Raw genomic sequence first — 16,468 nt, forward strand, 5'->3', positions numbered from 1 at the left:
CATGACATCCAACTCTATCTAGTAGCTCACAACACGATGAACTTTGATGAATTGGTTGAAAAGACGGAGTGCTGAGGAGATAAAGGTAGTGGCTCCAAAAACTATAACGAGGTCATGAACATCTGGGCAATCTGGATGAACATCCAAGAAGGATCGTGATCGCATAAATCTGGTAGAAACGTCAGACACAAGTTACAATTAGATCAGTTATGGTAGCAGAGTAACACTAAGGCTGAAAAAAAGGTTCGTACCAATTGCTAAGATGGCCACTTTGTGAACATTACGAATGCAGGCATCCTGGGGAATGCCAAAAATTGACCAGGGTATGTTTCAAGTATGGGTCTAAAGAAAACATGTTAAGGTACTGCCTAGAACAACAAGAGAGATCGAAAACGCAGAATGTAGCCTCCATATTAGCGTGAGTAAGGGTCTGCGGTCGAAGACGAGGCAGAGGTAATGACATAAGATAAGCTGGATAGCAAACCCTAGTGCACACAGTTGCTACTCAAGCTAAAATAGGATGGCTCCCAGGAGTGTATGCTATTAGGAAACCATAGGAAAAAAGTTATTAACAACGTCATTACATGTGCCTTCACTTTGTGAACTATACTATTGTTTTCTTTAATTGATTCTAGTTCCACACATTCATACATTTTGAGCTAGCTGGCTTGTGAGTTGGGTATTTTAGTAAGAAACTGATAAACCATAATTTATACATATTTTTACCCCATGTTTAATGCATTTTATGGATGATTTCCCATTAGAATTGGTGAATTCAATGCTCCTAATGCTTTAATTTCATGTTTTATACTTAGGAGAGCGTAGGAGAGTGAAAGGAACGAGAAACGGGCCAAAAATGGAGAAAATGGGCCAAAGTACGAAATCAACACAGCCTGGACCTCCTCACACTGGCAGATCACACAGCCGTGTCAATTTGGCAGGCTTAAGCACGGCCTGAAGTAATCGCACACGAGCGTGTAACACGGGCGTGTCCCTGTCGAGCCCAAGTTGAGTAAAATTCAAAAAAGGCTAATTTTGAGGGCTCTTAGGCATTCTAAAGCCTATAAATACACCCTAGATGAGGAAGAAAAGGGGAAACAGAATAGGGAGTAAGGAATTACTCCAAGGAGGCCGATTGATCCATCTCAGAAGCCGGATTCACCATCAATACTGAAGATCTCTCCTCAATTTCCCCTTCAGGAGTTTTGGGTTTTCTTTATGTTTTGTATTCTTTATTATTCTGAGATGTTTTCTTATTTAGTTATGAACGAAAACCCCTAAATACCTAAGGGGAATGAAACCTAAGACGAATCTTGTTATTATTTTCTGAATTTTATGATAAATATTTAACTTGTTCTTAATTATGTATTCTTAATTCTTGTTTTGATATCCCAGGATACTAATTCAAGATAAGCTCTTATTCAGAGGAGGAATAGACCCTGTCTAAGAGTACATTTGTCATAATTAAGCGGAGTTGTTTGCGCGCATAGACATAGGGTGACAAGATTTTGCCGGATTAGGGTGAAACTTAATAAGGGGATCCATAGATCGAGTTAATGCAACCCTAGGGTGTTAATTAGAGAAAGGCCTCAATTGTTCAATCTAGGGATTAGACGTTATTAGTCTTGAATAGGGATAATAATTTAACTTAGGGATCTCTACGGAACAAGTTAAATGAATAAATCATCCGATTCGGAGCCAGAATAACAAGTACAGTCTAGGTAGATTTTTCCTTAGGTATTGTTTTAATTCAATCGATTTTCCCAAAAGCAATTCCCCAATTCTATTCTTTGTGAATTCTTAATTTAGATAATTAGTTAGTTAAAACAAAAACCTCTTTCTTCTTAGGCTAGATAATAAAAAGACAGTCATTACTAGTACTTTTAGTTCCTTTGGGTTCGACAATCTGGTCTTGCTAAAACTATACTACTATTCGATAGGTACACTTGCCTACATCGGGATAATAGTTAGTTTCAAGAACGATTAATTATAAATATTTAAAACCTATCACGAAATCACGCGATCAAGTTTTTGGCGCCGTTGTCGAGGAACTAAGATATTAGGAACGCTCAATTTTTATTACTTTAGCCATTTATTTTTCTTGAAATTTAATTTAATTTAATTTATTATTATTTATTAATTTACTTTTTTCTTTCTCTTGGCAGGTTTTTATAGTTTATGACTAGAAGAAACCCGTCAGGACCACTACTTTTTGACAAAGAAATCGATTACACAGTTCGCAGAAACCAAAGAGAAATAAGGCGAAGCTTAAGATACACAGAAAACGAGCAAGAGGACGATACTCAACCCCCAACCAAAGAGCTGGCTGAAAACCAAGACAATCAGCTACCTCCTGCAATTGCGGTTAAGCAAAATCCTGCTCCACACACTATGTACGATTATGATAAACCTTCTTTAATAGGAACCGAATCGAGCATAGTTAGACTCGTCAGAGTCGCAAATACTTTTGAACTAAAACCTAACACTATTCAAATGATACAGACAATTTGTTCAGTTTGATGGTTTGCAGGATGAGGATCCCAACGCTCACTTAGTAAACTTCTTGGAACTATGCGATACATTTAAAATTAATGGTGTTTCTGATGATGCCATTCATCTTCGGTTATTCCCTTTTTCATTGAGAAACAAAGATAAACAATGGTTGAACTCATTACCATGAGGGTCAATCACTACTTGGGAACAAATGATCGAAAAATTTCTATTAAAATATTTTTTGCCGGCTAAAACGGTTAAATTACGTAATGATATCTCTTCGTTTGTGCAGATGGACTTAGAAACTCTTTACGATGCATGGGAGAGATACAAAGACTTACTGAGAAAGTGCCCTCACCATGGGTTACCGCTTTGGCTACAGGTTCAAACGTTGCATAATGACCTGAATCCTTCGACTCGACAAATGGTTGACGCAGCTGCTGGCGGAACCATCAATAATAAAACACCTGAAGATGCCTATGAGTTTATAGATGAGATGTCACTGAATAACTATCAGTGGCAAGTCATGAGGACTAAGCCAACTAAAATAGCAGGTGTTTATAACGTCGATTCAGTTACTATGCTGTCAAATCAGGTAGAACTTCTAAATAAAAAGATTGATGGTTTACTTGGTTCTACCCAGGTACATCCAGTAATGAGGTGCGAGACAAATAGAAGACGAGCATGCACAGAGTATCAACCCTTCAACCCTAGCATTGAGGAGGAACAAGTCCAATATATGGGTAACAATAACTCTCGATCCCAAAATAACCCATACTAACACTTACGATACAGGTTGGAAAAACCACCCCAATTTCTCGTGGGGCGGTCAAGGAAATCAAAGAGCACAACATCCTCTAGGTTTTCAACAACCACCCTATTAACAGGAAAAGAAGCCGAACCTTGAAGAGATGCTCTCAAAATTTATATTGGTGTCAGATACCCGTTTTCAGAACACTGAGACAGCACTTAAAAATCAACAAGCGTCAATCCAAGGGCTCGAAACTCAGATAGGCCAGCTTTCCAAACTAATCTCCGAATGACCACAAGGTAGCTTGCCAAGTAATACTAAACCCAACCCCAGGGAACAGCTCAACACAATTAATATTCAAGATGACGAAGGAGTCGTTCAGCCTGAACCAGAACCGAGGCAAGAAAAAAGGTCAAGGTGAGGTAGGTTATAATAAAAATAAATCAGTGAATGTCGAATATAAACCTCGTGTGCCATACCCCAATGCGACAAGGAAAGACCGCTCAGATGAACAATTTGGTAAATTCCTTAAACTCTTAAAATAATTACACATTAACTTATCGTGTATTGAAGTTCTATCGCAGATGCCAAACGCAATGAAATTTTTAAAGGAGCTTTTAGCAAATAAGTGGAAGTTGGCCGAGGCGTCGCATGTAGAGCTAAACGCAGTGCGCTCAGCTATTCTGCAAAATAAGCTACCAAACAAATTAAAAGATCCAGGGAATTTTACGATTCCTTGCTTAATTGGTAGTTTAGATGTTAATAATGCATTAGTTGATTTAGGGGCTAGTATCAACGTCATGTCTTACAAAATGTTTAAGCAACTAGGTCTCGGGAAACCCAAACAGACTAGGATGAGCATTCAATTAGCAAATAAAACTATAAGATTCCCTAGGGGTATTATTGAAGATGTGCTAGTTAAAATCGATAAGTTTATATTTCCTGTTGACTTCATTATTCTAGACATAGAGGAGGACAGCAACACCCCTTTAATTCTAGGAACGCCCTTTTAAGCAACTGCTAAAGCAATTATTGATGTTGATACAGGTGAACTCACACTCCGTGTGGGAGACAAAACAATCACCCTTCAAGCTCGCAACTCCGGCAACACATTGGAAATTGAAGGTGATCGTCTAAACCATTCTACTAAAACTGACAATATGGTGCAACCTTCTTTCCAGGAAATGAGTCTGAAGGAAGTACATGAGCCATTCTCAAGTAATAGTAGAGGACCTATTCATGAAGATCGAAGGCTACAAATCGAGGAGCTAGATGAATGGCGTACATATAAACCGAGAACACCCGACAAACTGAATCTATGACAGAACGAGTTCAATATCTTTCCAAAACAACTTAAGGTTGGAGATAGAGTCTTATTAGATGCCACAGATCCCCACATTGTCGCTATCACACCGAATGAAGAAATCCCTCTTACGGTACTCAGCATTTTCCCATTCGGTACGGTCGAGGTGAGTCATCCCAAGTTTGGCACTTTTAAGGTAAACAAGACACGTTTAAAACCTTATTTTGATGAGATTGATAGCAGGAATGAGGAGTATAAACTCCTCAAACCACCATGATCATTCAACGGAGAGGTAAGTCGAGCTTAGACTATAAATAAGCGCTTCTCGGGACGCAACCTGAACACTAACTGTATTAACTTCTTTAAAATTTAGTCTTCAACACCTAACTTACTAACGGAGATCTTGAATATTGGCTTTCCACAGAGACACGGCCAAGCACACGGGCGTGCTTAGGGCCATGTGAAAATAGGGCAAAGATTTCCCAAAACACGGGCTACGATAAAACGCCACGGTCGTGCGACATGGCCGTGGTCGAGCCTGCCAAAACAATATGGGCGTGCGATACGGCCGTGTGAAAGAACCGTGGGCGAACCTGTTAAAAAAGCGCGGGTGCGCGACACACCCGTGTCTAGCACCCGTGGTCGAACCTGTTAGATTGACACGGGCATGGGTCTTCATACACGGGCGTGGGAGAAGAGAACAACACCAGACACGGCTGTGTGCACTTACACGCCCAAAGAACACTGGCGTGGACTGAATGTCAGACGTGCCCAAATTCAAACTTCGCGAATCACACGGGCTAAAATTGGGGAACACGGGCGTGTTACCTGGTCGTGTGCTCCAAAATCTATAAATACCCTGCACTATTCATTTTCTTCCCCACTCAAAAACCCTAACCCTAGCCGTTGCAATTCCACACGGCCTCCCCGCCACGCCCGTGCGCCGCTTCCAACTTCATTTTTGACACCCAATCTATCTCCTTCAGCGTTTGTTTACTTCTTTCTCTTTTATTTCACTGATTTATAATGCTATTTATCATAGTAATTTATATTTTTCATGTTATTTTCATCTTTCTATCACACAAATTTCATTTATAGAACAAGTTATCATCTTTTTCATGTCGAAATTCTTACCCATTACATGATTTCTCTACTCCATTTGATTAGTTAGAAGTAAATATTTAGGGTTAGAACAATAGACATACTCATGCCTTTAGTGTTAACATTTTTCATCCGTCAAACATGTTGCATTCTATGAAATCCGCTGCCATTTTTATGCCGTACAATTGATTGCTTTGGTTAACTTAGTAGTCTTAGTCGTTTCTAAAATTATGATTGTTATTTAAAATTTGTCTTCATTTTACTTTGATCATTCCTCAAGATGAATTAATGGTTTTGATTGCAGGTATCATGTCGTCTTCACGAGGAAAGAAAACCATCGTACCTACTTCGAAGAAAAGGAAGGGAGCGTCATCTTCCACTAGTCCAACCGCGAAAATTTGTCACCCTCTCCTGCAGTTCCCCCGTTGGCCCCAATAAGAACATTACCAAATACTTCGGGTCCGACCTTTAATTGCGGGCCACTGCATCGACTGGGCTGCTGTAGAACAAGTTCACTTGGCTGATGCGATTCGGGCCCTCTTAACCACCGACCCTTGAGAGCTTTTCTTTGGAATAATAGAGCCGACGTATCTCGAGATCACGATGGAACTATACTGAACGTTCCATCTTCAGACCGTAATGACGAACTACGATGATCCCAACACTGTCCAATTTTGCCTAGGTGGATTAATCCGCCAGCTAAGCGTCCCAGAGTTCGGTGCTACATTGGGCTTATATACGAAGGAGTTCAAGGAGGAGAATGAACTACATGCTCTCACTTGCCACATCCACTTCTCTCCCTTAATGTGCTGGCACACTCTGGCCCCTGGCGCTGCCTCCTACAATCCTAGCCGCTCCAAGGCATCAATTCTCCCACCATCCCTGAGGTACCTACACGCCATTTTGGCTCATACGATTATAGAAAGGCGAGAGAGCACTGGCGTCATCAACACTCATGACGCCTACTTTTTATGCTGAATCCTCCTCCACTCTCGCACCGATTACTCTCCAAAACTCCAATTCGAGGAATTCATCATATAGGAAGTTTCACTTCTCCCCCTATTTTATGATTGCAAATTTATCTTTTCCTATCTATCTTTGTACATTGAGGATAATGTACATCTTAAGTGGCGGGGGTATTTATTTCATTATCAGAAAAATCCCTGAATGACTGCCTTGTTCTCTTGAAAAGCTCTCATTTCGTATTTAGGATAAATTTTGATTGATTTATGACGTTGATTGATATATCTTGAATTAAAACATAGGCATTTATGCATTGATTGTTTAAACCTCAAGACATTAGAGAATCAAGCATGATAAGTTGATTTTTAAGAATTTAAAATTTTAGGTTGTTTCCCCAAAATTTAGGTATTACTTTGAGTTAGAATTCACAAGTTTTAAACATCAAAAAGCCATAATTTTTGTAAGATTCTTGAGCCTTTTGAGCATCTATTAATTCTTTCATGCTCACTTTTATTATTGCTTTGAGTGCGTCAGTATTGAACTGTTATTTTAGAACTTGCCTGATTATGCATGTCAAGACCACACTATTTGATTTGATATGTCAAAATGAGAAAGGCACTTAGGATTAACCCACTCATGCCATGAAAAGCCTACCTCCACGACTAAAGTAAACCCCCTTGAGCCTAACAAGCCATTTCTTGTATTACCCTTAATATTAACCCTTAACCCATTATTGTCGAAATCCCCTAAATTAATCCCTATTTTTGTCGAGATTTGAGTTGAATAAATTGCTTAGCTATGTCTTGTTCTTAATAGTTAGTCTATGTTATTTAACTTGTTCTTAAAAAAAAAAAACACATGTATACATATCAGTAGTGATCTTCTATTTGTAAGCTTCAGTATTTAAATTCCATAGTCAGAGAAGGAGTTTTGTTGTACGTAAGTGATGATTAAATATTTTTTTTCTAGTTAAGTAATTTTTCAACTCAATCTCGATTCTAACCCTTTCTTTCAGCTTGTGACCACACCCTCTAACCAAGCCTCATTACAACCCTCTAAAGACCTTTTGATTGATGTATCATCTTAAATTATAGTGGTGGTGATTTGATTTTCATGCAAGCCTATGGTAATGACTTTTCATTATTGACTATTGAGTGCTTCATTTATTGTCCTTAAACACCTCGAGTGATTTGAGTGAATCTTTAGTGAGGAAGTGAAACTCTGTGATATTCTGAATCAAAGGTAATTACTTAGATGAGGGGAGACACCTATGTTTGCATGATTAAATACTCAACTTGGAATGTTTGAAACTTTTATGTTCTTTTAGTTGAATTCTCAATGTATGATTACCTATGGATTATTTTGAGATATTATCGATAGAAATTATAAGTTGAGAAGAATTTATTTTGATTATGAGTTGAGAATTTTTCTTGAAGACAAGCAAATGCTTAAGTGTGGGGGTATTTGATAAATCGTAATTTATACATATTTTTACCCCTTGTTTAACGCATTTTATGGATGATTTCCCATTAGAATTGGTGAATTCGATGCTCCTAATGCATTAATTTCATGTTTTATACTTAGGAGGGCATAGGAGAGCGAAAGGAACGAGAAACGGGCCAAAAACGAAGAAAATGGGCCAAAGTACGAAATCAACACGGCCTGGACCTCCTCACACGGATAGATCACACGGCTGTGTCAATTTGGCAGGCTCGAGCACGGCCTGAAGTAATTGCACACGGGTGTGTAACACGGGCATGTCCCTACTGAGTCCAAGTTGAGTCCAATTCGGAAAAGGCTAATTTTGAGGGCTCTTAGGCATTCTAAAGCCTATAAATACACCCTAAAAGAGGAAGAAAAGTGGAAACAGAATAGGGAGGAAGGAATTACTCCAAGAAAGCCAATTGATCCATCTCAGAAGCCAGATTCACCATCAAGACTGAAGATCTCTCCTCAATTTCCCCTTCAAGAGTTTTGGGTTTTCTTTATGTTTTGTATTCTTTATTATTCTGAGATGTTTTCTTATTTAGTTATGAACTAAAACCCCTAAATACGTAAGGGGAATGAAACCTAAGATGAATCTTGTTATTATTTTCTGAATTGTATGATAAATATTGAACTTGTTCTTAATTATATGTTCTTAATTCTTGTTTTGATATCCCAGGATACTGATTCAAGATAAGCTCTTATTCAGAGGAGGAATAGACCCTGTCTAAGAGTACATCTGTCATAATTAAGCGGAGTTGTTTGCGCGCCTAGACATAGGGTGACAAGATTTTTTCGGATTAGGGTGAAACCTAATAAGGGGATCCATAGATCGAGTTAATGCAACCCTAGGGTGTTAATTAGAGAAAGGTCTCAATTATTCAATCTAGGGATTAGACGTTATTAGTCTTGAATAGGGATAATAACATAACTTAGGGATCTCTATGGAATAAGTTAAATGAATAAATCGTCCGATTCGAAGCCAGAATAACAAGTACAGTCTAGGTGGATTTTTTCTTAGGTATTGTCTTAATTCAATCGATTTTCCCAAAAGCAATTCCCCAAGTTTAGATAATTAGTTAGTTAAAATAAAAACCTCTTTATTCTTAGGCTAGATAATAAAAAGACAATCATTACTGGTACTTCTAGTTCCTTTGGGTTCGACAATCCGGTCTTGCTAAAACTATACTACTGTTCGATAGGTACACTTGCCTACATTGCGATAATAGTTAGTTTCAAGAACGATTAATTATAAATATTTAAAACCTATCATGAAATCTCGCGATCAGAAACATTGATAATAGTATAACTATCACTAGTTCGTTTGGTGAGAGTGTTTTGGTCGGCAGAGCGTATCGTAGGTGTCCCTTGATGATTCAAGGACATTTATTCTTCACTAATTTGATGGAATTGCCCTTTTATGGGTTTGAAATGGTTCTAGGGATGGACTGGCTAACTGAGTACAAAGCCAAAATAAATTTTGAACTAAAAAGAGTGACGTCACAAACTAGAGAAGGGGTGAAAATTGTTGTGGGTAGTGAGTGAACCTAATTTCTGCCTAACATAGTCTCAGCAATTAGAAGGATTGCTAGTTTTGTTTGTGAAAAAGAAGGATGGTAGCTTGAGGATGTGTATCAACTACAAATAGTTTAACATATTGAACATCAAGAATAAGTACCCATTGCCACGAATTGATAATATGTTTAGCCAACTAGGAGGTGCCATCGTATTTTAAAAAATAGACTTGCAATCAAGATATTACCAGTTTAAGGTGAAAAAGTCAAATATTTTGAAAACAACTTTTAGAACAAGGAACAGGCATTATAGATTTTTGGTCATGCCCTTTGGTTTAACAAATGCACCTGCTACATTCATGGACTTGATGAATAGAATGTTTCATGAGTACTTGGATCAACACATGGCGGTCTTCATAGATGATGTCCAGGTGTACTCGCTAATTGAAGAAGAGCATGATGCTCAACTGCAAATTGAAGAAGAGCACGATGCTTATCTATGAAATGTGTTACCAATTTTGTGAGAGAAACAACTGTTTGCGAAACACAGAAAGTAGGAATTTTGGCTAAATGAGGTAGCATTATTAGGTTATGTAGTTTGACAAAAGGGGTTCATATGGACCCAAAGAAGATCGAGGAAATTTCAGAATAGAGATCATCAAAGAGTATTACTAAAGTGTGAAGCTTTCTAGGGTTAGCAGGATATTATTGCAGATTTTTGAAGGGTTCGCCACCATTGCGGCACCTTTAACAAAGCTGCTGTAGAAAGATATGAAGTTTGCATAGACAAAGGAAATACAGGAAAGCTTTAAAAAACTTAAGGTGATACTCATTAAAGCACCTGTACTAATTTAACTAGAATCTGGGAAAGACTTTTTAGTTTACAGTGATGTCTCGTACATGGGACTTGGTTGTGTGCTGATGCAGGAAGTAATGGTGATGGCTTATGCTTCGAGACAATTGAAGACTCATGAGCGAAACTACCCAACTCATGATCTAGAGTTCGTAGTAGTGGTGTTTACACTCAAGATTTGGCGACACTACTAATATGGTGAGTGATGTGCCATCTATACAGACCATAAGAGCCTCAAATATCTTTTTGCGTAGAAAGAGCTGAACTTGCGACAGAGAAGGTGGATAAAAATTTTGAAGGATTAATTAGAAAGTTAATGAGTGAACTGTGAGCTCTATTCGCACGTTTGTGTGTAACAAGTGATAGGGAACTACTTGTTGAGCTGCAAGTAAAACCAACCATTTCATAACAAATAAAAGAGAAGCAATACGTAGATAGGTACTTGACAAGGTGGGTTCGCCAAGTAGAACAAGGGGTTTAGGAGGATTTCGCACTGAATGGAAAAGGGATACTTTATTTTTGTGGAAGGCTCTACGAACCCTGTGGCGAAGAATTTAGGCATGCAATCCTTACTAAAGCTCACAGTGGCCCTTACACAAGGCATCTAGGGAACAATAAGATGTGCCGTGACCTTCATGAACTATATTAGTGACTTGGGCTTAAGGGTGTTGTCAACGATTTTGTAGCTAAGTGCTTAGTTTGTCAGAATGTGAAAGCATTACATCAATTTCCCTCAAGATTGCTACAACCACTGAATATTTTGAAATGGAAGTGGGAAAGGATCACTATGGACTTTGTTTCAGGCTTCCCTCGACTTCGATAAAGAAAGATGCAAAATAGGTGATTATGGATCACCTCACGATGCGTTCGCACTTTTTAGCTGTTCGCACAATTTATATGGTGCAAAAACTTGTGGAGTTGTACATAAAAGAGATAGAAAGGCTTCATCGCGTACCAATTTCTACTACCTCCGATCGAGATCCTTGATTCACTTTGAGATTCTTTAAAGGTCTACAAGAAGCATTAGGTTTAAAACTTAACTTCAGTACTGTTTATCACCCAAAAACATATGGTTAATCAGAGAGAGTGATACAAATACTGGAGGGCATGTTGCGAGGGCGTGATCTAAAGTTGGCAGTTAGAGTTCGTAGGAAGTTGGAAATGTTATCTGCCTTTGGCAGAGTTCGCATACAACAATAGCTATCAAGCAAGCATCCGAATGGCATCCTTTGAGGCATTGTGTGGAAAAAATGTAAAACTCCCTTGTGTTGGGTAAAACTAGACGAAAAATGTGTAGTTGGACCAGAGTTGGTTCACAACACAAAGGAAAAGTTAGAAATGATATGTGAACAATTAAAGGCTACTTCAGATAGATAATAATCCTATGCTGATTTGAAACAACAAAATATTGAGTACCGAGTAGAAGAGAAGAAGTTTTTGAAGGTCTCGCCATTGAAAAAGGTCTTAAAGTTCAGAAGAAAAGGGAAATTAAGTCCAAGATTCATCGGTCCATATAAAGTGGTTGAAAGAATTGGTCCAGTTGCTTATCGACTCAAGTTGCCACCAAAACTTGAGTGTATCCATGATGTTATCTGTCCATGCTTAGAAAATACTACGTGGACCCATCACATTTTATTTCAGTAGATGAAATTGAGGTGTGACCTGACCTTACATATTGTAACACCCCTAACCCGTGTTTGTCTTCGGAATAGGGTTACGAGGTATTACTGAACAAGACACAACTTCTGGACATTCATGGATACACATAGGAATTAATCATTTTATTCACCACATATGAACGTATACTAAACCAAACCAAAACATTACGGTTTCACGGAAGTCAACAAACATACAACCATAAATCATTATTAACTGGCCGAATATAAGCATAGGAATTAAACAACTCATTACTTATTATTCAAGACCAAATATACATGCAACCTTGTTATAAATTTTGACAAAACCAAGCTTACTTATTTACTATTCCATTAATACACACAAAAACGTCATATAACATATACTTAATAATTAAAGCACAATTAACGAAGCCACTTATTAAACTTGCATCAAACAATCTTGTTTAATAAAAGCATAAGTTACTATTCATATGGTCAATTTCTAAACCTTTAGCCAAATGCAAATATGCTTAATACTTATGCTTTAACAATTGTTCACTTTCAACTTTATTCAATCATTTTACATGCCTAAACATTTCAAAGAACTAAGCCAATATATCAAACATAGTTTTCCTTTCACATCAACTCATCATAAATATATATATACATAATACATAGCAACTATTAGCAACTATTTGTCTAACACTTAACATACCAAAACCGAATCTAAACATGCTAATATTACTTATTATGCAATGTAACAAAGGTCATATTCAAGATTAATTCAATGATCACATATTCGCTAAATACATAAATATACATATAACCAAAATTTATGTCATGTCAAACATATTACAAATATATCTCAACTAATGTATAATTATTAAACCAATACATCATATACCTATATATATATAAGTGTCAAATCATGTTTAAATTACTAATATAATTCATATCAATTTCTTCTATATACCAATATCAAATTCACTAAAATACCAAATCATAGATCCATGCTTTAACAAGCTTATCAAACCAATTTCACCTATATTCACTTATATACAAGTCATAGCCGAATCACCCAAAACCAAAACTAAGCATAACCACCATTGGATTCAAACTCAAATGCCAAATTTCAATCAACTTACATCTTTTACCTATATTTAATATCATAGCCAAATTTATTGATCAATCACATATATATTATTAGCAACTTCACTTAATCTATATATCACAACTGAATTTACCTTGATACTAAATCACATAACGAAGCATAACCTAAACATTGAAACCAAACATATTCATAATTTGATCAAGACATAAAATCCAACACAACAAAATAATAAGCCATTTTCACATGGCATATCATATGCACAACTTCAAATATATTCGAAAAGTAGTATAGCCTATACATGCCATAGTTTCAAAATTTAACTTTTAAAAGCACCGACAAACAGACGACAGTGTGGTAGACTTCGCTGACGATCCCCGAGTCCGTAAATAGTTTCCAAAATCTATAAAATAGTAGTAAACATACACACACAGTAAGCTATCACAGCTTAGTAAGTCATAAGCAAATAAAAACTCAATGACATAATCAACTCAATTTAACAAAACCAATTTATGCTATCCTAATCACATTTAATTTCAAGCTTATAGGTTCATATAAAACATATACTTTCATATATAAACTTTATCTTGGCCGAAAATACATATATCTATTATCAAAGTATCATTCAATATCAAAGCCACAATATCATTATATAACCGAATATATATAAACTCATATGCATATACTCATGAATCAAACTTTAATATCACATGCTTATATATAACATGTGGCCGAATATACTACACAAATACACATATATTTACATTAGCATCATGTATAATTTGCATCACATATCAAATAACTAACTTACCTTATTTTCAAATAGGTAATCCACTATCACATACCTGATCATTTTAGCTCGATTTACACATTCAATCACAACTTATCATTGCTGATTGAGCCATTCCGAATTGAATAGGATAATCGGATAATCACACATATCGTACAATGCCAACGTCCCAGACGTGGTCTTACATATAATCACATATCGTTGCCACTGTCCTAGACAGGGTCTTACACGGGAACACATATCGATGCCAACGTCTCAGATGTGGTCTTACACGAGAACACATATCGAAAATCCTATTTCATGACATATATATCCTAGCTATTCCTAAGGTTCATACGGGGCTTTCGAACGTCATAACTCGGTCAAATCGAACTCGTAACCATTATTCTCAAACATATATCCTTTCGGCTCATTCTCAAACAATTATAACAAGTAATTCAGCATTTATAATATACATATATTGAAATTTACAACATCTATTTGCCTATAAACTTACCTCGGACAACAGTAATCGGAATGGGATGATTATTCGACAACTTTAGTTTTCCCCGATCCAGATCGGATTTCTTTAGTTCTTGATCTAAACATATTCAAATTAAACTCATTCAAACATAATCTCATTCAATTTAGTCCAAAAACACATAAATGGGAAAATTACCATTTTGCCCTTGACATTTTACACTTTTTACAATTTAGTCCAAATTGCACAAAACACAAAGCATGCAAAATTTGCACACACCATGCTTAGGCTGAATGTTACCCATGCTCATAGAAGTCCATAAATTTCATTTATTTCACATTTTAGTCCTTCAATTTATTTTTTTGTAATTTAGCCCTAATTACTCAAATTCATCAAAAATTCCAATAAAAACATATTAATCCAAAACATATCTTTCATAATTCATCATCTAACATCACACACAGCTCAATTATTCATCAATGGCATAACTCAAAATATTCATCAAAATCAGAAATTCAAGCATGGGCTTTGTACATTACATTGCAATGATCTCAAAAATGTAAAAATTATGAAAAACCGAGCTAGTTACATACCTTAATCAAGCTTCAACAATGGTCGAACCTTTAAGCTTTATTTTTATTTCTTTCTTTTTGTTATTCTGTCAAACCAAAAAGATGAACACATGGGTTTTGATTTTATGTTTTATATTATTATAACTTACTAATCATTTTACATATATAACCTTTATATTAAAATTTTAAACCATTATAATTCATGGTTATAACCGTCCATCTTATGCTATCATGGTAACATTGCATTATAAATACCTCAATTTAATAAGACAATAACAATTCAACCCTTTCACATTTAACCATCAAATTTTTATTTTACGTGATTAAGCCCTTTTTATTAAATCGGCACTCAAACGACAAAATTAAAATACAAAAATTTCACGGATATAAATTCACACATAATAAACACAAAAAATAATTTTTAAAAATTTTTCTGACTCGAATTCGTGGTCTTGAAACCACTGTTCCGAACAGGGTCTAAATCGGGCAATTACACATATGATGAAGAACCAGTGGAAATTATAACTCACAAGGAAAAAGTCTTGTGAAACAAGAGAATTCCCTTAGTCAAAGAGTTGTAGCAAAACCACAAAGCCAATGATGCCACTTGGGAAACAGAGGAAGTAATGAGACATCAGTATCCTTATATATTCTAATAAAGGCAATTTCGAGGAAGAAATTCTTTAAAAGGTGGAGAGTTGTAACATCCCAAAATAGGGCCTTTTGAGTTTAAGGTCTGGCAAGCTGGGGTTCATCAGACGGTTTGGCGAGTTGATGTACACCAACAGGTCTGGCGAATTAGGGATGCCAGTGGGCCCTGTGAGCTGTAATCACTATTTTAGGCTAAGAGTCAAAATTATGAATAGTCAAAGGGTAATTATACCAAAGTTAGGAAATTCAACTTACTTTTTTCTTCGTAACACCATCCATGCACGTAAATCTTTCCTACTACTATGACTAGGTATCTTAAAAACACGTAACACCATCCATACACATAAATCCATATTCTTTTGAACAAAAAAATCATCTCAAATTCTTTCATTGGTTATCCTATTGTCAAGTTTCTACGAAAATAAGAACCCATAACTTAGCAATTAAGATCTAAAGTAAGACTATATTTCTCTGTTGAGTTGATGTTTAGAGGTAATTAAGAAAGGTTCGCAACAAACGAAACTAGGTTCACCAAAAGACTAACATGTGTGAACCTAGGTTCACTCGTGTTTATTTATAAATTTTAATGTGCTTTGTTTGTTAGTGACTAATGTATGTTTTAGAAATTGTGAATCTGAAAAAACAGTCTACTAGCAAAAACAAGGGGAAAACAAAGCTTGTTTAAAGTTTCAGCAAATTGGTGAGTGTTCAGGGATCGCAAATATATGTGCGAACCATAATGTTAATCATGAACTTAAGGTTTTAACCTAAGTTTCGAGAGTAAGTCTTTTCTAAACTCTGTTTTGTG

General features: G+C 36.4%; 1 non-coding gene across 1 annotated transcript; it reads right to left on the reverse strand.

The window, feature by feature from the left end:
• Nucleotides 1–2,752: 2,752 nt before the first annotated feature.
• LOC128280300 (small nucleolar RNA R71) lies at nucleotides 2,753–2,859 on the reverse strand. The gene has a single exon (XR_008270480.1). It is a non-coding gene; the product is annotated as a small nucleolar RNA R71 (small nucleolar RNA).
• Nucleotides 2,860–16,468: the final 13,609 nt, after the last annotated feature.

This window comes from Gossypium arboreum, chromosome 8 (assembly GCF_025698485.1).
Source record: "Gossypium arboreum isolate Shixiya-1 chromosome 8, ASM2569848v2, whole genome shotgun sequence".
NCBI lineage: Eukaryota > Viridiplantae > Streptophyta > Magnoliopsida > Malvales > Malvaceae > Gossypium > Gossypium arboreum.